The sequence below is a fragment of the Malaclemys terrapin genome, chromosome 12 (genome assembly GCF_027887155.1).
Source record: "Malaclemys terrapin pileata isolate rMalTer1 chromosome 12, rMalTer1.hap1, whole genome shotgun sequence".
In the NCBI taxonomy this organism is placed as follows: Eukaryota; Metazoa; Chordata; order Testudines; family Emydidae; genus Malaclemys; species Malaclemys terrapin.
Window position 1 is genome coordinate 3,619,606 of NC_071516.1, and position 20,195 is coordinate 3,639,800.

The 20,195-nt window shown below is 49.4% G+C and overlaps 1 protein-coding gene across 1 annotated transcript in view; it reads left to right on the top strand.

Annotated features, from left to right (window-relative positions):
- STK35 (serine/threonine kinase 35) overlaps positions 1–5,662 on the top strand; it is a 28,717-nt gene extending 23,055 nt beyond the window's left edge. Inside the window, exon 3 of the mRNA XM_054046259.1 lies at positions 3,700–5,662. The gene's annotated coding sequence lies outside the window, so the exon portion shown is untranslated. The remainder of the gene's footprint in view (positions 1–3,699) is intronic.
- The last annotated feature ends 14,533 nt before the right edge of the window (positions 5,663–20,195 follow it).

Consider the following 20,195-nt stretch of genomic DNA (forward strand, 5'->3'; position numbering starts at 1 on the left):
ATGGGTGCCCTCCTGTGCTGTGGACAAGAACTCCCAACTGCATGCACCAGGTCTCGGTGTAGTAATTGATAAGCTGTTGAAGTCCACGTGAAGTTTTTTTAGCTAATTAAGCCTATAAGTGTCATCAGTGGAGGGATTAAAAACTCTTGCACACACACCCTGAAACAGCGTGCATCATTTCATCTCTCCTTTTGTCAAAAGTTATTTTGGGAAACTTTGAACTTGGGGAAATCTCTCGAACGCTTCAAATGCGGGATCTCTTCTGGGGTGAAACTGGAGCAGAAGAGCCATACTACCCTGTTTATGAGGCTGCAGCATAAGAGAAACATTCTAGAAATTTTCCCGTGTAATTTCCTTTAAGAAACATGCTCTTAATGTTCCAGGTGCCTTTTCTTTGTAGTGAAAGTTTATCTGGTCAATATACTAGCACGCTATTCTGACTAGCGTTTCTCATCTATACCCTCCTAGAAAGCATAGTTAATAAATACATTCCCATTTCACTGCTTCAAGCCACGGTGGATAAAAATAGATTAAACTGATTTATTTAAATAAATAAATTTATTTAAAAATAAAATCAACCTATTAAAATTAGACAACCTACATTAAGGCCTAAATTTACTCTAATCTATTAAAATAAAAAAATCAAGTTGTACATGTTTTCTGCCAAAATTTAAAAAAAGGCAGCACTGAACTGCTGGAAGGTCACTGGCTAAGCAGCTGGAACCAGAGTTTGTTGAAGTGCTAAACCGCTTTTTGTCAGTAGTAACCTCTTCCACAGCGACAGACAATATTTTCTTCATTTCAGTTTATTCAACTAAGTTAGTTCAATGACTAGTTCTTTCAAAGTTAAGAAACCAATGGGGAATTGAAAAAGCAGGAAGGCTTTTTTCCTCTTCCAATCAATGACTAAAAACTAGGTGTGAGAGCATAAGATCTACTAGTTCTAAAATCCTGAAAGACTTGATGACCAGAAACAATCACTTCAGTTCACAAACTACATATAATACTTCCTTTGTTTAATAAATTGGTTTTAAATGCAAAATATGTTTTGATAACCCCTCTTCTCCCTCTCCCCCCCCAAGCACATTTGAGGTAGTTTTATTTAATTTAAAAAAAAAACAGTTTCTGCACATTTATTAAATTCCAATTTCCATCCAAATAGAGCTTGACACTAATCACAAGTTAAAAAATATCTAGTAAATAAGTATCATTCAGAATTTTAACATAATAAAAAAGTGAAAATTAAGAATCTGAATAAATGTATGTTAAGCTATATGACTGCTTAAATAAATGTGTGTAGATACAATGTATTGCTTCTGGGTTGGTCTAGCACTGTTGTCCTGGTAAGCAAAAAGAAATACCAAATTTAGTGTAAAGACTATATTTAGTTGCAAGTCAACATGTTTTAATGGTTACCAATCAGTGAGAATCAACTTTTCTTTAGGAAGATAATCTTGTTTTGCCTTTGTATTTTTTAGTTCAAATTCATTTAAATCGAGGCTTCCTGCTTGCCGATTTAAACCATGATTATAATTGAGTGATTTAAATTGGTCTGATTTTTAAATCAATCCACTCTGCTTCAAGCACCAGGAGAGGAGGTTTCTTCCTTTAAGAAGTTTATTCTTTAACAAGATTTCTTAGTACATAAAGGGATTTCAGTGATTTTCTGGGGCATAACCATCTTTCCTCAACAGGTTAATTCTGTCACTGTTAAGTCAGCAGCACTGTTTTAGTGGGAAACTGATTTCACTCATTGGAGGGGGGAGGACTTGTTGGCTCTCCTGGGATACCAAGGTTCTAGGATGGTGACACTTCTGATGGGGCACATTCTGTCCCCATCGAGGTTGATCGCGAAACTCCCATTTACTTCACTGCCACCCTACCCTGGCTCAGAGTTTGTCTTGGAGAAATGTAGCTTGATGGGATTGGCCAAACAAAAGCAAGGCAGTATACTACACGTGACATTTCTCCGCTTGTCCATATAACTTTTGAACACTGCATCGGATCAATTCCAAGATTTCAGAGAGTGGTGCAGAATGAAGGGAATCAAGGCGCTCCCGCTACATGCAGTGAGCTTGATCTACAATTAGGGTTGCTAGTTTTGGTTGGATGTATTTCAGGAGATATCACATGACAATCTTTAATTAAAGATTAATCTTTAATTTCTGGATACCCCAGGACAATCCTGGAGGGCTGGGAACCCTACCTACACCAGCAGTAAAGAGGGCCAGCCTCTAGTATTACTGGCTGAGCAAAGTGAGATCCTACATTCAACATGATGGCATTTCTCTGTTGGGATGGAACATGATCACTTTTGAACACCACCTCCAATCAATTTCAGAATGTCAGGGAATGCACTTGGATCTGGTTAGTGCAGACATCAGCTTGTGGGAGGACTAGACAGGTGTGTGCAATGAACTTGGCCTGCAGAAGCAACAAAGTGTGTGACCTCTAGCGATTAGTTACAAGTCAAACATGGAACGAAGGCATATGAACTTTCTCATGTTGCCAGTCTAGCCCCTTCAAAACTTGACTCCCCCTTCTGTTCGGTAAGTCGCATGAATGAGCTAACGAGCAGACCATAGCAATTAGCACGCAGAGATGGAATCGAGCATCCCTGAGACTTAACATTCACAGCCAGTAGGAAACAGTCTCTGCTCCTCTTGAGTTTCTCACTGTGTGTACAGCAAAGGGTTTTTTTTTAGTTGCCTCCAGCACAACAACTTGAGAAGCCTAAGATGCTTTCTCACTGTTAGTGAATTGAAGACGGTCATACCTGAGTGGGACATCCACACTGTTCCTCCTTTAGTTGGACGTGTATGTACAGTTGAAAGTGTTTTTAAATGGGCATGCTCATGAGCACGTCATATGGAGCCTCTGGAAAATGTGCTCATGTCTTAATAGATACTCCTCCAGCACACCATGGCTGACCCCTTTTAGGATGTAGCTACATTACTTAAATAGAATGTGGTGTTATGCATGGTTAAGTGACTGAGCTCAGTGCTCCAACACAGTTTGGGCCATGTATAAATAGCATGTTGCCAAGATTAATACATTGATTAGCTGTGAATATGTTTTGGAGAAGAAAAACAACATTCTGAGGTCCAGACCTGCTCTAGCCAGTCCTGGATCAGTGACAAGAACATTGCTAGGCTGAGGGATGTGTGAGTTTCAAAGACCAATATTTCAGACTAATCAGGACTGGAAACAAGTACTTATATACTTAAATCTCTCTGCAGTGGCATCTACAGTCAGTTCCACCCATGGCCAGTTACCAAGTGTCTGATCTCAGAATCCATTCACTCTATTACCACTTTACTTTTCCCTTCCCAGTTGAATTTCTGATTTTTTTTTTTTTAAAAGCAACTACTGTTTTATGCCACTAGAAGCCATTGCTTTATAGTAGATGAAAGCAAATTGGAATAGCTGATTCCAATCGGTGTGAAGCCTTAATCTCCAATTCTTACAATCTATCAGCAATGGGCAGGTAAAAATGGTTCAAGTGAAATGCAGGGAGGTGGGAAAGAAGGTGAGCAGAATGAGAGGATTTGAAAGGTCCGATATCTCTCACTGTCAGGGTTAGCCATTTCCGCCAGCCAGCGGAGAGGCTTTCAGGACATTACATTTTTCCAGGTACAGCCCCTAGCCTGGTGAGTGAACCAATGGCAATATCTGATCTGTTTTTTATTTTTTTTCTAGGTTTATTTACCAGGGACCTACAATCTCCATTACTTACATGCACAGAGGGAAGAAGACGGTATTGAAGATCACCTGACAACAGGATCTCTGGCAATGGGAAGTTTTCCGTTTGTTTTGGTCACGTGAGATTTCAGAAGAATAGAATCTTTTGCAGCCCAGTTGGTTACAAGACTATTGAATGAGGTCAAGAAGAACAGGTTTCTCTTCCCCCACATCCCCACCCCTTTCCCCCACCGTTTCAGCCTTGTTATTCAACTAGAATGCTACAGGGTCTTCTGGGAAAGACTTGTGTCTTTTTACCAACACTGATTGGAATTAGAATCTCTGCAAAGCATTCCCTCAGCTGCTGACAAGTACCAAGGCTCAAAGTCCGGATGTACCCAAGTTTGTTTTTTAAAGTTAATATTCTTTATCTAGGGGAGAGAAGCTCACTGGGCTTGCTCTGTAGTTGGGAGATTGTAGAAAAAGTGAAGTCTTTGAAGCCCCATGTTGGAAACAAACAGTCACGTGGCTCAGAACCTGATGGCTCCTTAACAGGCAGGTGCTGCCCAGGTTATAAAGCAAGTGACATTAGAGTAGGGTAGCAAAATTAACGAGATGGAAGAGAAATTGATTAGGCAAGATCGGTGCTGTAGTGGAAAAAGCCTTGTCGTCCCCCCACCCAAATAAAAAAAGTCAGCTGTGGAATTTGGCAGCTGAGAGACTAATTCTGTAATGGGCCTGTGGAGTGGATGGGACAGATTTTTCAGGTGACCAACTGAACTGTAGGGTGGATGTATATGACAAAACCAGAAAGTAGCTGAAAAAAAAGATCTGAAGTCACTTGTGCCAAACTTCAGCTGTGAAGGACTTGGCAGTATTGGAGGTAGGGGGGCCGGACTGCTAGTCACTCACTGTATGGTTTCAAGGCTCCTGCAGAAGCCTGTTTGCCCTTTGTGCGATAACTGTGGTCTCCAAAGGGCAAGGAGAATGCTGGTCAGGCTTGGTCAGTGGGATGTAGGGGTAAGGAGGTGGGAATCTCAAGCTGACCAGTTAATACTTCGTTTCCTGGCCTGCATTTGGAGCTGCACTGACTCTGTGTGATGGTTTGAGTAGCGCTTTAGACCTTGCTCAGTGTAAAGCACAACACCCTTTTTACCCTGTGATTTCTTACCCACGCTAGAAATGTCTCCCCAAACCGCTGCAAACCCCTGCCGAGATACGGGTCCAGGAGACACGAGTTGTGCTTCCAGACTAAATCTCTCACCCGGTTACCGAAGTATTGGTAGGATGTGACTGGCTTCACAATTAGAGAAGGGCCCTGCTGAGCTAATCAGACAGGATCGTCACAGTAGTAACAGGCTTGCTGTCTGTGCGGACACTTCAGTCTTATTTCTCTTCGTTGACATTTTTGTGCGCCCGCTTGCTACTTGTCTGTCTACTCGGTATGCTGTACCATCCCATAAAAGTGAAGGAGGCTGCAATAACTCCATTAGGGCTAGATTAAGGATGGTGTCTAGTTTTGTTTTTTAAAACCTGTAAGCCTTGACACCTCTGCTGAGCTTGAATGCAGTGACCAGAGAAGATTTGGGAGGCACCTTACCAGGAAGGTTGTGCTGTGCATTAGGGGAATAGCAGAGCAGTAGCATAGAGTTGTCATTATGTGCTCCCCCCATCTGATTAAACACCTTGTGTTTTGAAGGTTTCACACAGACCGTAACCAGCATAGCACAAGCCCACGAATGGGACCAAGTCGCTCTTTCCTGCAAACCCCCCTGAGATGCTTCTCTGTGCTGTGGATAGCCACAGTCAGACCTGAAATACCCTCACTTCTTCCCAAGATGGTTGTTTGGGTTTGGTTATCAACCGCAGAGGACTGTCTGGCTTTGTAACTCGTCTGTTCAGTTTGGTTAGTCTACGTTTGATTCCCAGCTTAGCGGGGCTGTTGTAGCAGCATCTAAGATACTCCCGGGGGGGGGGGGGGGGGGGGTAATGAAGGGGTGGATTTTCTCAGTACTGGAAGCCCCTCATCCGTCACATGGTGCACTGAAACATAACACAGGTTTACGTGCTGTTCTGCCTGTTGTTTGTCCATCCCCCTTGCTGTTTTCCTGACCCATGTTCTTTAGAAGCACCCCAATACTCCTGCACTCCTGTTCACAATAGAACTGGTCTTCCATGTGACTGTCTACATCAGGCGGCCAGCTGCCTCCTGCAGGCAGAGGCTCTTTCCCCCAAGTCCAAGACTGTATTAACTACACCTGGCTTAGGCCGAGAGTCTCAAGCTTGTATTTCAACGCTCGCTTTGGGCCCTGAACCCATGCTAGCTGTGCATGGATGGGACAACTGACAGCAGACGCCAGGCTCTAAGAGCAGGGCTCCTCAGTACAGCCTTTGCAACTGTTGGCTGCTATAGCTACATCCATGGCTAGAACGCACCTGCTCACACATGCCAGGAGGAAGCCCAAGGGAGATGTTATGGCACCGAAGGCAACTTCCAGACAGACTCCTAGGAGAGCTGCTTTGACTTAGAACTTTCCATTTAACCTGCTTATCACCTCCAGTGAGATTTAAGCCATCACCCACCAGAGGCTTCCAGTTCTGCTACTCCCTCAGAGGCTGTGCGCTCTCTCCAGCACCGCTGTATGGGTGGGGAGGCAGATTTCAAACCGAGGGAGTGCCACTTGCTTCAAGTCCTCACCTGCAGAGGAGATACTAAGGAATCCTTTTCGTTAGATATCCATGAGTGCCCCCTTCCCCGCTCTGGAAACTTCAGTGAAGCCCTGACTACGCCCCGACTTAAATGCACTGCTGGCAGAGCGTGTGGCTAGCCACCTGGTTAGTGTAAAGTCACCCTCTCAGCCCTGCCCTGACTTCCACCCACCTTCAGATCTCACATTTCCACTTCAGCTTATGCATTGCAGATGTGTTTTGAAACCAGCTTGACGTTAGCTAGATCGACCGTAGTGCCTTATAGGCTTTAGAAAACACTTCCTAGGAAGAGTTCTAGGGCTGCTAGCCTTTGGCCAGTTGGGTCATTTCTCCTTTCGTTTCTGTCAGTCTAAATATGCTTCTCTCCTTTGCTTTCCTGCCGATGGCGACTTTGCTGCAGAGTGCTCCAAGTTCACTAGACTAGTGAGGAAGTCCTACAGTTTACAGGTAGTGGTGTCTCCCCATACCTCACCTCTGAATCCTCTGGGCCCTGCCCAACTCATCCTAGGGCAACAGCATCGAAAGAGGGATTAGCTCTAAACCTGCAGCTTTTGCAAGGACATAAAGCTTTCTGGGGAGGGGCATCTCTTTCCTCTTGCTTGACATCATCTTTCTGCCCAGCTCCTCCACCTTGCTGCTGCTGGCGGAACCGTCTCCCCCATCGTATACATTTTTGGCATAAGGCTTTGCAGCTGGGGAAATTCCAGCTTCTGGGAAAAGGGAGGCTAAACCGGAGGCTCAGGCCTGCCTGGTCTCTGCAGCTCATATTCATACAAGAGTGGCTCCTGATTTCTGACTGACCACGCTTGATACTGAACTTAAAAACTGACACTGGAGGGACAACTCTAGCTGTTATGAGGTCTAACCCTAACCAGAGTGGGGAGAGTTGAGGGCTCCTACCAAGGAAGGTCCACTGATTTTGAGGCTCGCTCTCACGAGCCAGGTTTTTGCTAGAACAGATGGCATGGCCCTGTCCATGTTATAGGATTGTATTAAAAATTGTTTACTTCTAAATATCCTGTTTACAGTGGGGGTGAGGGGAACTAGCCACGTTCCTGGAGAACTTTGAAATGCGTTAGCTACATCAACCTGCAATGGAGGTCTGCACCTCCAGCATCACACCAACACGGGCTTGGCTGTAATACCACAGCTGTATTCCGTAAGATGGCTTCAATAGGCTGGTTAGAGAAGGAGTCAGACTAGCTTCCCCGGTGTTCTCCTGCTGCTGTGTTTAAGGTTCAGAGGGGCTGGCGACAGCTAGACAGTGGTCCCCCCTTTAGTCTTCCTTTACTCCTCAGGATCCAGCTCCGTAACATATCAGGAGGCTCCCAGAGCCTGTGTGGAGCAATAAGAGACTTTTGTTAAAGTTACCATCTTTGTGGAATTCCTCATTTGTGTAAATCTTCTCCATATGCAAGATCTACTCTGGGTTTAAGCCTGCCCAGGGACATGGTGCAGGTGCAAAGAGAACAGCCAGCTGCAATGGAGGCAAAAAAAATCCAAATATACTAAGTTTAATGTACAAAGGCCATGATAGTGGGGAACACATTGCTGCTTTGTGTGGTTTCCTCCTCTAACCACACTGCCAAAGCATGTTAGGCAAAACCCTTCCCAGGAGCTACTGGTGTTACTGTTGCTTTAAAGCCAATCTCCCTTTCCCTCTGGAGTTGGGGTGGTGCCCTTCAGAGACTTTTCTCTAGAAGACCAATCAAGCACTTACCCCATTCTTCAGCATCCACCCCTACATCATCATCTGTAGCTGGATCTAGACCATGCTGCTCAAATTCCCCTCAAGCTGTGTACTGCATATTGCATTGTAGCCAACCAACTTTCTTGGAGACCCTGGTCTTTTTATTGAAGCAATTCAGATTTGAGGCTTGGCTGCAGTCCCCTGGAGCTGGACTTTGTGTTTCTTCTGATGCTTGGCAACACTAGTTTGTGTGGCTGAACAAAGCAAATTACTTGGCATTCAGATTTATCCATTCCTTCCATGTTGCAAGCAATCCATCTCCGGCTGGCGCCCCTGGCCATAGTTCCTGGAAATCATTGCATAGGCTGTTCTGTTCTCTACACTACAGTGCTAGCTATTACCTATGTAAACTGGGGCCTGCTTACCTTGTGCTGCCTGTTTCCATGACTGCAGTGTGAAATGACGGCCTGCCACTTTCCTGAAACAACCAGTGACAAAGCAGTTACACCATTCTGGTCTAAAAGCATTTTCACACTTTAGAGTCAGAGCGGGAGGGGAGGCAGGGTGAACAGCACAGTAGGAAGTGGCCTCTTCTAACTACAACCTGACAAATTCCATCTTCCTGCAGTTTGCCGTCTCAATGCTTTTAACTCTAAGGTGTGGCTCCCAGTGGGATTGGTGGTTGGATATTTAATGCAGCTTCTCTCCTGAACTAGGTAGAGTGGGAAGGCTTAAACCCAGACTCCAAACTAAAGTTATTTCATGATACTAGTTAATAAATCTGTATTTTTCTTTTTTGCACAGAAGCTGGTAATCTAGGACCTATGTGTGAACTTTATATAAATATTTTTTGTACTTGGTTTACTTGGGTTGGTATGAGACGTATTTAAGTTCCTTGAACACTGTGGATACCCTGATGTGTATGAATGGCAGAGGCGTTGTAAATTAAGAGACGTTTGTGTGAATAAAGCTATTTGATGGGGTTGAAAAGCCATACTCAATTTGAAACGTGAGATTTGTTTCTTTGTTTTCAGCCTTCCAGCTGCAATATATTGTTAAGAGAAGGGAGTCTTGGAACAGCAGCACACACCATGGTCTCAAAGAACAGCAGAGGCTGGGTCAGGATTGTTCTTTGACTTCCTCTTAAGGAGTCTTCCAGCATCAAGCTCCAGCAGAGAAATGGGCAAGGAGTTCCTAAGACATGAAAGTAGCATCTCCCAGAGCTGTGAAGTGAAAGAACCTGCAGCTCCTCTCTCCAGAGAATGGGGTGGGGGGGGGGGGGGTTTGAGCTATCAGTCCCCATGGCATTTAGAAAGAGAGGGAAAGACAGGAGCAAGGCTACCCTTCTGCCTCTGTCCTGTTACAGCCACCTGTGCCATTGCGATTTCCAAGGTCTTAGAGCAAGGAGGGACAAGAGCGTACAATATAGTGCTCATGTGAAAGCAAGCCGGGAAAAGGGTTTTCCATTGTAAGGATCAAAAGGTGCAACCTGCAAATCAAAGAAACCCTAACCAAGGTGATGAGCACAGCCCATGCTCCTGCGGGCTGCAGCTAGAGCTCTGGCTGAAACAGAAGCCTTGATCTTGGCCGTTTATTTCTGTTTCACTTCTTCCAAGAGAGGGTCTCCTGCTCTGGGCCTTGAGAAGGAGGCTGAAAGGCAGGGCCTGAAATTCTATTGCGTCATTGGAAACGTTGGCAGACTGGGGTCAAGCTGCAGAGGGCAGGCAGAGCGTGAATGGGGCTGCAGCTAATGGTGCCGTGTTAACAACTAAAGAAACTCAGAGGCTAAAATGGCTTGAGGTTGCGCTTGTTTAAAAGTTCACCTACTCCCCCATTGCAGAGGGCAGTGGGTTAAGCTAGCCACGACTTCTCACCCTGAGAGAGGCTTCAGGGCTTGTCTAACCTTCCTTTGGGAAAGGACTCCTCAGGCTGGGGCCATAAAGGTAACATCGCTTCTGCTGAGCACTCTCGACCCCCAAGAGCAGCTCTGGGAGCGCTGACCTAAGCTGGTTTTCTGTGTGGGATGCCCCTTACAGTAGAGGTGAAGAGCTGGACTCACACCTGCTTAAGGACATTCTGAAATAGGCTCTGCTGCTCCAGAGAGGTCCCGTCTCTTACACAGACGGGCAGCAAAGGAGAACACGAACACAGGAGAGGGCAGGTTCCTCTCCTCAGAGCTACTTCGGGAAGCCAGTTTGCAGAGAAGCCCTTCCCGCTCCGAGTGTGGCTAGACATCCTGGGCCAGCCGCATGGCGTCCCTACCGCAATGGAGAGATCACAGGCGGAGGATGCTGTCAAAGGTTACACCAAAAATAGAAGCTGAAGAAAATTCTCTTCACAGCTTAGTATCAGTCTGAGATTGGAGGGGAAGTGGCCTGCCCCTGCGGTGGAATGACTTGATCTAATCACCGGGGGTAGAGGGGGGGTGACTATCATTTGTAGCCTAACCCAGAGGATTCACAGCAGGGAGGAGTTTGACGGTACTTGTTCTCTACCTGCTCTGAAGCCACCCTCCCCCTACGCTGTGTCCGGGAGGAATCAAAGTTCTGCTTCCGCTGCAGGGAAATCACCATAAGTGGCTTCTTCTCATCCTGCCCACCCCTGTCCATGGGTGAATGGGACTAGCTAAAATGTAAATAGGACATCTTGGAGCTGGGCCCAAGTCATCAGCCTGCACTTTGCATCATTGTTTACAACACACTGCATGACGATCCAGGAGCGGTTCCCATCTCTGGGCTGGTACAGGCGCATACACAAGGTTCAGGGAAATTAGGGAGTAAGTACCATGGGCCCCCTGAGCTAGAGAACCTTCAGCAAACTCTGTAGCATGACCCTAGGCAGACAGGCCCGGGGGGAGGAGGGGGGATCCATTTCAGTAACAAACCTGCAGACTGCTACCTGCCAAAGGCGGAGGGGGCAAGTTGGCCTATGTCAGAACTCCACCTTCGACAGAGGGAGCTTAAAAGGCCGGTATCCTACGAGATGCTGAACGCCCTCAACTCCCACGGAGCCTGCGCCTGCTGCTGCAGAGAAGAGAGCTCATTTATTTCATTCCTGGAGCAGTGAACTCATATGCAAGAGGCCCAGGGGCTCCTCTGCTGGCCTTTTAAAATGGATGCCACCAAGGCAGGTTAGACCCAGCTGTGAGTGTTCTGAGGGTAGGTCTCCACTACCCCCTGGATTGGTGGGCAGCCATCGAGCCACTGCGTCTAGTCTAGACGAGATAATCGACCCCCGAGCGCTCTTCCGTCGACTCCTGACTCCACCGCCGCGAGAGGCGCAGGTGGAGTCGACGGGGGAGCGGCAGCAGGCGACTCAGCGCAGTGAAGCCACTGCGGTGAGTAGGTCTAAGTACGTTGCCTTCAGCTACGTTATTCATGTGGCTGAAGTTGTATAACTTAGATTGATCCCCCCCATGGGGTAGACCAGGCCTGATAGCGTGTGGAGAAAGACAGTGTAATGGTTCAGTGCGTTTGGTTTCCTCTGCTGCTCCCAGATCAAGGTCAGCACAAAACCAGACCCTTTTACACTTATTCTAAAATAAAACCACACCAATAGATGTGAGTAGCACCAAAGTGACTGGGGAGACGGGGGGGGAGATTCACATTTAAATTCTGAAAGCGGTCTTGACTGTTCTAGTCATAATCTCAAATTTACTGATCACCTGGAAACTTGAATGAGCCCCAAGCACTTCACAAACCATATGGCAATGGCTTAAAAAAAAACAAAAAAACAAAAAAAAGCGCAGTCACTTCCAGGGTGGATGTTTAACACACAGCAACGGTTCAGGACAGGAAGAGAGGATTACTGCAGCCACTCGAAACGGGAGGGGGGAGGGGGGGAAAGGAGAAGTGTTAAGTGGGCAGATATTTGGACAAGGCCCAGCTTGATATGCCTCGTCTCAGATCCTTCAACTATTGCTGTGATTTAACTTGAGCTCAGATTTGGGGAAAGAAACATCATGGCAGGTTGGGAAAACGTTTTCTAGAAGACCTGTGCGACCCAAGAGGAAAGCCAAGCATTAGGCCAAGTCTTGTTATTAGACTCCCATATAAAGGCACAGTTGTCTAGTTGATGCTTTTTCCCCACCCTGCTTACTCAGACGTTGAGGCTCAGGGTAATACAGACAGTCGGGATTCCAGCTCCCCACCCTGTCTTGAAGGGATCTGGTCTCCCATCCTGACAGATCAATCACAGCCCTAGCATAAGTCCATTTGTTCCCTGTGTTGTGTAACTTGGATGGAGTTTTAGAGCTGTCACTCCCAGCCTGTTACCAGAGTTTGGCAAGATCCTGCCCTTTGGGGGATAGGAGGTTAAATCAATTGAAATATGCTAGATTGAGTGCACATGTGTGCCCACGCCCACAGCCAGGACCTTATATAATGTGTCGGACCTGGTACTCTACCATTTAGCATACTTTTAGAGAGCTGTTTCTTTAACAGCTCCGTTTTTTCAGCACTTGTCATGCCGAAAGCTCACAAAGCACAAACTGCGCATAGTCCATACAGCACCACAGTTATGCGGCCAGCTCTAGGGTGGAAGCCCACAATCTGTATGCAGCATAGTAGCCGATTAGTCAAAACATCTGCTGGCTGCTCCCTACAGCCCCAGGGCATTCTGGCCTTAGCTCAGCTTGTTTTTGTGCTTCACATGTCACCTGTTATTGAAATACGCTCAGTCTTGTGTTTTCTGGCCCCCAGAAATGGCTTTTACCCCGAAGCCAGAGCCAGCATCATGCTTTCATTTTTTAATTAAAGTTTTCGATAACAGCTCTTGCGTTGGCCATGTGGCTCTTTAAGGACAAGGAGAATGGACTGAATCAAGTAAATATTGGGGAAGGGGAAGGATTCTAATTAAAGAGGACAAATCTGGTAACCACTGCTCATATGAGCCATCCCAGCCCAGGTTCATGCGAGAATCAGACCCTGAGATTTCAATACCGTGACCAGGTCAGCTTCTCTATCTTCAGACCCCCTCAGAAATCGACCACCTTGCTGATCCCTCATCATGGCATTGAGCTAACATTACTGGGTGTTCCACTTAGAGAAATGCCCAGGCTAGACCTGCCACCGCATGCAGCAGGCCACGGCTGTTAGAGTCTTACCCCGCAGCCCCCGGTGGTCAGTGCAGTTGCCAGGGAAGGATGAAAGGCTGTGTCAGCCCAGCTGGGAACTCTGCAGTCCCAGAAAGGCCAGGTGGACTGAGGCTTACAAAGCCAACGCACTCAGGCCAGTGACTCCCTGTAATGCTTTTTCCTGGCACACTCCATCACCTACGGCATCAGGATAAAACTGCTGAGGTTATGAGCAGCTTTGTTCTCTCCACACCAGGTACAATACAGACCAAGGCATGAGCATCCCAGTCATTCAACGAGGAGCTCAGGGTACATTTCCCTGGAGCCGGGGGGCCTGTGGAGGTGAGGGGGGAGATCATGCAGTGGTGTGATGCTCTCCAAGAGGTGCCTCTGCTTTCCCTCCCCCTATCTACTGTTCATTAATAAGAGGGGGGTGCGTGGTTTGCTGTGCAGCCCCAGGAAAGCACTAGGCTCAAAGCCACAACAATGCACCCCCCCCAAACAGTTACGACTTCAATAGCTACAAAACAGATTGTTTACTCTGCAGAATCCCTCTGCTCCCTCCCCTGCAGTCAGACACATGGGCCAGGAGAACTTAAGCCTGGAATGGAAGCAAGCGAAAGACAGCCAGACACCCCACTCCCTTGCATGGTGGGCACCGCCAAACCTGGGCATTGATCACATTGCCAGTGCCAGCACTTGCACTATCCCAGCTTCCTCTGGGAAGTGCTGGCTCCCGACAGCTAGCACAAGACCACAGTTCAATCCAGAAGCCCCCCTCCTTCCACGCAGCCAGATTGGCCCTGCGTTCCTGGCAGGCCCAGAGCCGCACTGCTTCTCCCTGCACTAGGGGAGGGACTGGTCCAACCTTACAATCCTCCACCCACAGAAAGACACGGCTTGCAACTCAATAGGAGCTTTCCGGTGGGGCTCTTGAAGAATCATAGCACCATCCGTGAGTTTAGTACCACCCCCTCCCTCCCCTCCAGCAGGGTTTTTATGCCTAGGTTAGCCCTGATGGGGCCACAGTTTTAAGCAGGCGTGCAGCCAGGTGCATGCACCTCCAGTGCAGCAAGCAGGGATACACCATGCAGCACATGCAGCTCTGACCCGTGCACTCAGAGACACGCATGTTGCAGGTGAGAAGTGTAAGTGCACTTTTCCATGAAGGTCACAAAGCAAGTCTGTGGTAAAGCTCGAAAGAACACCCAGGAGTCCGGATTCTTGGCCCCATTCTCAGCACTAGAGCGGCCCAACCAACCATTCTTTCCGAGTGATGCAGCACTCGGGAATAGGATCGAGACAGTGCAGCTACCGCTCTGCTAAGAGCTAGAGCATCACAATACCTACGGAGCTATGCAGGGAGGGACGGGGCTTGAACCAGCACCTCCATCTCGGTCTAGATTGCTGGAGATCGAGTCACTCTAGTCAGTGGCTATTCAGAGGTTTGCTGTTGTATGAACCGTTCTGGAATTGCTGGCACAAGACAACTCCAACAGCCGGGAAAGAGGGGAGAAGCCAGTGAATGCCGTTTTCAACTGGCAGCGTAGCAACATTCAGGACTGAAAGTAACACCCAAGTTCATAGGATTTTAGGGCCAGAAGGGACCGTTCCGATCCTCTAACCTGACTTCCTGTCTAACACGGGGCAGAGAATTTCACCCAGGGGCGTCTGCTCTGCAATCAGACGTGCAATTGCAGCATGTGGAGATGCTCCCCAGCTCGGTGAATCTGGCTAGCTATGGCAGCCCAGCCTGCAGCACCAGCTAGCTTCCCAAGGGCCCAGGGCAGGTTATACCTCCTGCATTGCCATGGCTTCACGGCTATTGGGAGCCACGCTAGCTAGATTAGAGCGATCGAGGGTCTGCCTACCTGCTGCAGTCACACACCGCGACTGCAGTGAAGACAGACCCTAAGTGAAGTGAAAGGGGTGAAACCCTCCATGTAATGAAGACACCAGATGGAGTCATATTTTGGGTGGACGGCAGCAGGGACGGTCACCCAGCAGGCCCGTGGCAGAGATGAAAACAAAGCTCTCCCCAGTCCCGATCTGATGGTCTGCCATTGGAAAGGCCCAGACAGTCAGCTGCCTCCCACAGCAAGTGCCAAATAACCCCTGCACAGAAGAGCTCTCAGATATCACAGGGACACTCAGTAGGTGGCTTTTCAGGGGCCAGTGGGCGCAGACCATTGTAGTTAGTAAGGACAATGCTCTGCACCCCACACCCCACCCCCGAGATCCTAATGTCAGCTACAGGCAAACCCAGGTTCCTCTGCAGATACCAGGCAGCATTCTTGGCTATCCAGGTTAGCAGGGGCATGGCTCAGAGCCCCAGAGAGAGAAGGAGCCACATGACGCAGCTCAAGCACTTGCATAACAGCTGACAGCAGCTAGCAATACAGCCACCTTATGTAATCGGGCACCAGCCCGATCCCAGAGACCTCCACGGTTTTGTTTTGAACACGCTTCCTACCCACTCCCCCACCCTGCCCTGGGGAACTGAAACGGCCCAGAGAACGCAAACCGCCACAGTCACTGGCTCCCCCGAACAGACCCCATCACCATTGTCCTCCGTAATCGCGCCCGACACTGATCTAAAACGGATTCATTCAGCCCGACTAGGCCTGAATGGGCCTTGTCAGCCCCAGTGAGGCGCAGAGAGAGACAAGGCTCAGGCACTGAGCTGAGCGAGCTTAATAGAGCATCGCTCGCACCAGGCCTGCACATGCAGTCGCACGACTCCAAGGAGAGCTGCACTGCTCACCTGGGGAATGGGGTGGGGGTTAAACCTGCCCAATGGATCTCCATGGAGCCCCTTGGGCTGGAAGAAGATGCCACCTACCAGTCCATTCCACCCTGCTGACCTACGACAGCCTGGGCCATCCCAGTGCTGAACGCCACCTGGTTAGCAGCCTGCACACCCAGCACCACCGCTTGGCAGGGCTGGATCATAGAGCCCTTCCTAGGGTGACCAGATGTCCCAATTTTATAGGGACAGTCCTGATTTTGGGGTCTTTTCCTTCTATAGGCTCCTATTACCCCCCACCCCCTCTCCCAGTTGTTCACATTTGCTATCTGGTCACCCGAGCCCTTCCGGATCTACTTACACTGCTACAATCCATAGAAAAGGGCATGACACCCACCCCCTGGCCACGCAAGGTGTCAGCCATCACCAGGCTGTGGCCCATGACTCTGTGGAACCTCATGCTAAAAGCAGAGGAAAACCAATATAATCAAATCCACAAGCCCTCCCCCTGCTCCCCAACACTAGAACAAAATGGAAAATCTCCAGTACTTCTTAGCAGCACAGGGCCCATGACACAGCTGAAGAGTTTTGCAATTACGGGCATCGGCACACCCCACCAGCTCGTGGCCCCGTTGGCCATATGAATGATGTGAACGTGGTGTTTGGGAAGGGTGGATGGCCCCGACCGAGAGCCCAGGAGAGAGTGAAATCCACAGAGCAGTGCTACCTCCTGCCATGCTGACCCCTCAACAGGTTTCCCTGGGAGGGGTTGCTTCTAGGGAAGAGAGGGGGGAACTCAGTCTCCACGGCCCGGCCAGTCCTTGGCCTCTCTGTAGGTGTTACTTGTCCACTAGGAACTGGAGTGAGCTTGTTTCACAACTGCTGCCCATCATCCAAGCACCTTCAGGGTCCCTCAGCAGCTTGGTTTGACTGATAGTTGACTTGTCTGTGTGTCAGCAGCTCTGGAGATCCAGCTCTCCCCATGCCCTCCGATGGGTCCCTGGAAAGATTTTTTTAAAAGAGAAGCCCAAGGAGCCTGGCACAAAGCAGGGAAGTGAGACCCGGGCTTAGAGCAGACGTGGAAGCTTGTGAGATGGCCTCTGCATAGGCCTCCCTTGCCCCCATCACAACCACCCTGCAGCGCCGTGTGTCCGGTTGTGCATTCGAGATCCAGGCCTGGAACGACCAGCGTACTGCAGGCCACCGGGGAGGTGCGTTAGCGGAGCTGGGTGGGGTCCAGAGGAGAAGCAGCAAGGGATGCTGCGTGTCTGGATTGAGGTGCATGGCAGAGCTTAGGGAGGATGTTTCCACAATGCCTGCCTGAAGTGGGGCTTAGCTAGTGCCTTTGGCCCCCTCTCTCCGATATGCTGACAAAGGAGATGTGGAGCCCTAGAATGTTATGGCTTTCTTGGGCTTGCTCCATGTAGGGTTCAGTCTCTCTTCTTCTCACCCACCTCCCCTCCCCCCCAGCAGTCACTGCAGTCTCAGAGGCAGGTTCTCCTTAAAGGTTAACGATGGACCGACCCTCGGCACATAAGACGAGTCCTTGCCAATTGCTGAACAGGAGCAGTTGTTCAGTGAAGAGGTCACGTGATCCGTCCAGCAGCATGGGCGATTCCGGTCAAGGGTCCGACGTGAGGAGGTTGGCGGTAACATTCACCTGTCACGTCATCGCATTAACCCATCATGGAGAGTCGAGCATCGGCACATTCTGAAGTGCTGCTCTGCGTTCTCCGGTCTAAGGCGTCACTTCAGTCGGGGAAGTGAGATCTGTCACACCTCGTTAGTGGAATTTTCCATGTAGTGCTTAAAAATGGATCGTGTGTGCCGAGAGACCTGTGGGTGGGGGCACACAACAAGGACGTCACAGGCCAGCTGCTGCATCACACCCGATGTGGCCAACAGCCGGGATTCGCGCTCTGACTTGCAGCCGTAGGGACAAGCGTCACCCCCAGCTCCTGCGGTGCTGCAGCATCTTTGAAGTCTCTTCTGCACCTCTTCCATCACCAGGGCATCACGGTACATAGACTGGGAGGGCAAGCGAAGAGGAGGGACTCTCACTCACCTCATTGTCGTAGTTACACCCCAGATTCTCGAAGACAACATCAGGCAGGCAGAAAGGCTACTAGTGAGGGTGCATAGGGTGTTTTCTCCAAGGATAAACTCATTCCAAGCGCACCCACCCCTGGAACGTTGTCTTGCTTCGAGGAAGTTCTTGGCAGCCCCTGGCACTCAAGTGCCAAAGGGTGTCCAGTGAAGGGACAGCTATTCACGTCTGGGCTGTGCAGCCAAGCGCCACCCACCAAACCAGAACGTGCACTGCTGAGCATTGGGAATCATCACCCCCCAGCTTGGTTCTCACCCACTCCAGTTCCTAACGACCAAGTGTCCACATCACCATGCAATACCCCAGGTTGGAGCCCTTGTCTGATGAGGCGGCCAGCATGCCAAGAGCCGAACAGGGCATGGATCCACAACTGAGCCTCCTGATGTGGATAAGGGTCCAGGTCTGAGTGTCGCACGTCCACTGCCCCTATTGTACCTCTTCTGTGGATGGACGGCGTCAAGCACCATTGCTGTCAATCCAACACCTACCTGGGGGAGCGCTTCCATTCCCAGCCATGCATCCACTCAGGCGCTGCTGCTGTGAGTTCAGAACCATTCCCATGTGCTGTACTCACACCGCACAAGGCCAGGCTCTCCATCTAGAGCTGGGATCAGTCCCCAACTTCCACTGGCCAGCAGGACCTTTCCCAAATCCTCCCCTGTTGCCCTATTCCCCCCCGGCTGTCTGACTGAGCAGAATTACCAAGGAGAGACTCTCCTGAAACCTCTGTGCATTGTCCCCTGGGATAGGATGGTGCCAGCTGAGTTAATTGCATCTGATGCTTTTCCTGTATCACACAGCTGGAGAAATGTCAGAAAAAAGTTAAAGCAAATGGTGCTAAAGGGAAACAAACAAACCTTCTTTGCTTCCTGGAGAGGAGTATGGGAGCCCAGGCCTCCTGTGACGCACACACACACCAGCACCCAGGTGCAGCCAAATATGTGGGAAAGGGGGAAATCAGAATAGAGAATTAAAACCTAGAACTGCTCTACAGACCAGGTGTTGGCCAATGGCATCTGAAGTAGTAGCCTTCCTTGGTCCATGTAGACCAGAGGACTAGAGAGAAGAGAATCCAGATACGGCCAGCGAGGATCAAGAAACAGGATGGAGAGAGAAAGGCACATTGAGCTGCAAGCCATAGTGTCCACAGATTTACTACAGCCTGGCATCATCACTGGCAAAAGTGGGCAAGTATCAAAGGCCAAGTCTGACTCGCCAGGGGCTCGATTTCCCCAAAGGACGTTGGAGTGCGAGGACCTAGCAATGCAGTGAACCAACCCAGCATTTGCAGAGGTAATAAACCCTCAAATGAGCATTTCACTTCCTCCCACCTCTCCCCCACGTGGGCTGAAGACATCAACGCATGGGTACGCCACACCACGTCCTGACACCAGTTCCTCTGAGATGGCTCCTCTCGATCATTTTCCATTGTGTGCAGGGAGGAAGCAGAAGCTTCATACCCTGAGCGGGACGACCACGCAGATCGCTGAGGAGCTCATGTGGACTGGCGGCTAGAGGTGGAACAGAGCTGAGTTCCTAGATTTTGAATACCAGCTGAGCCATGTGAATTCTTGCAGTTGGCACACTGGTAAAACTGGCCACGGAGCCGGGTCTGTCTGAGAGCCAGAGGTTGCATCCAAGCTGAGCTCTCTGGATACATAGATTCCACCCTCGCAGGGGGTGAGGCCTCAGCATTGCAAAGCTCTAGCGCAGCGGCTTGCAAGCTGTGGTCAACCGTGGTCCATGGAGCACCAGTTGGTGAACCACAGAGAGCTGGCCGGTCACATGGTGCTGGCTCCTCGTTTGCAGCTATGAAATGACATTAGAAGAGCTAGAAATACATTAAATGCTTCTGCCACACTTTGCCCCAGGGCTGATATTCCATTTCCAGGGTGCAGAAGGGGTCTGCATGGTGAGGAATGGGAGCGATCCCATGAGACACTCTCTTTGCATGCCGGCCACACCATGCAACAGCACAAGATCTCCCGCTGTCGCTCCTGCAGCTCTAGCACCAGCCCCTAAGAACAAAGGCCCACAGCTTTGCCACTCGTAGGAACTGCTCATTAAACGCGTCTCATTAGTGTAAGAGCTGGTACATGCCACAGCCCTCTAGCGGATGGCCTGTCTGCTCCAGTGCATGCGCACACGGATGCGTGGCCAGGGCTGGCTGGAAGTGTAGAGAGAACAA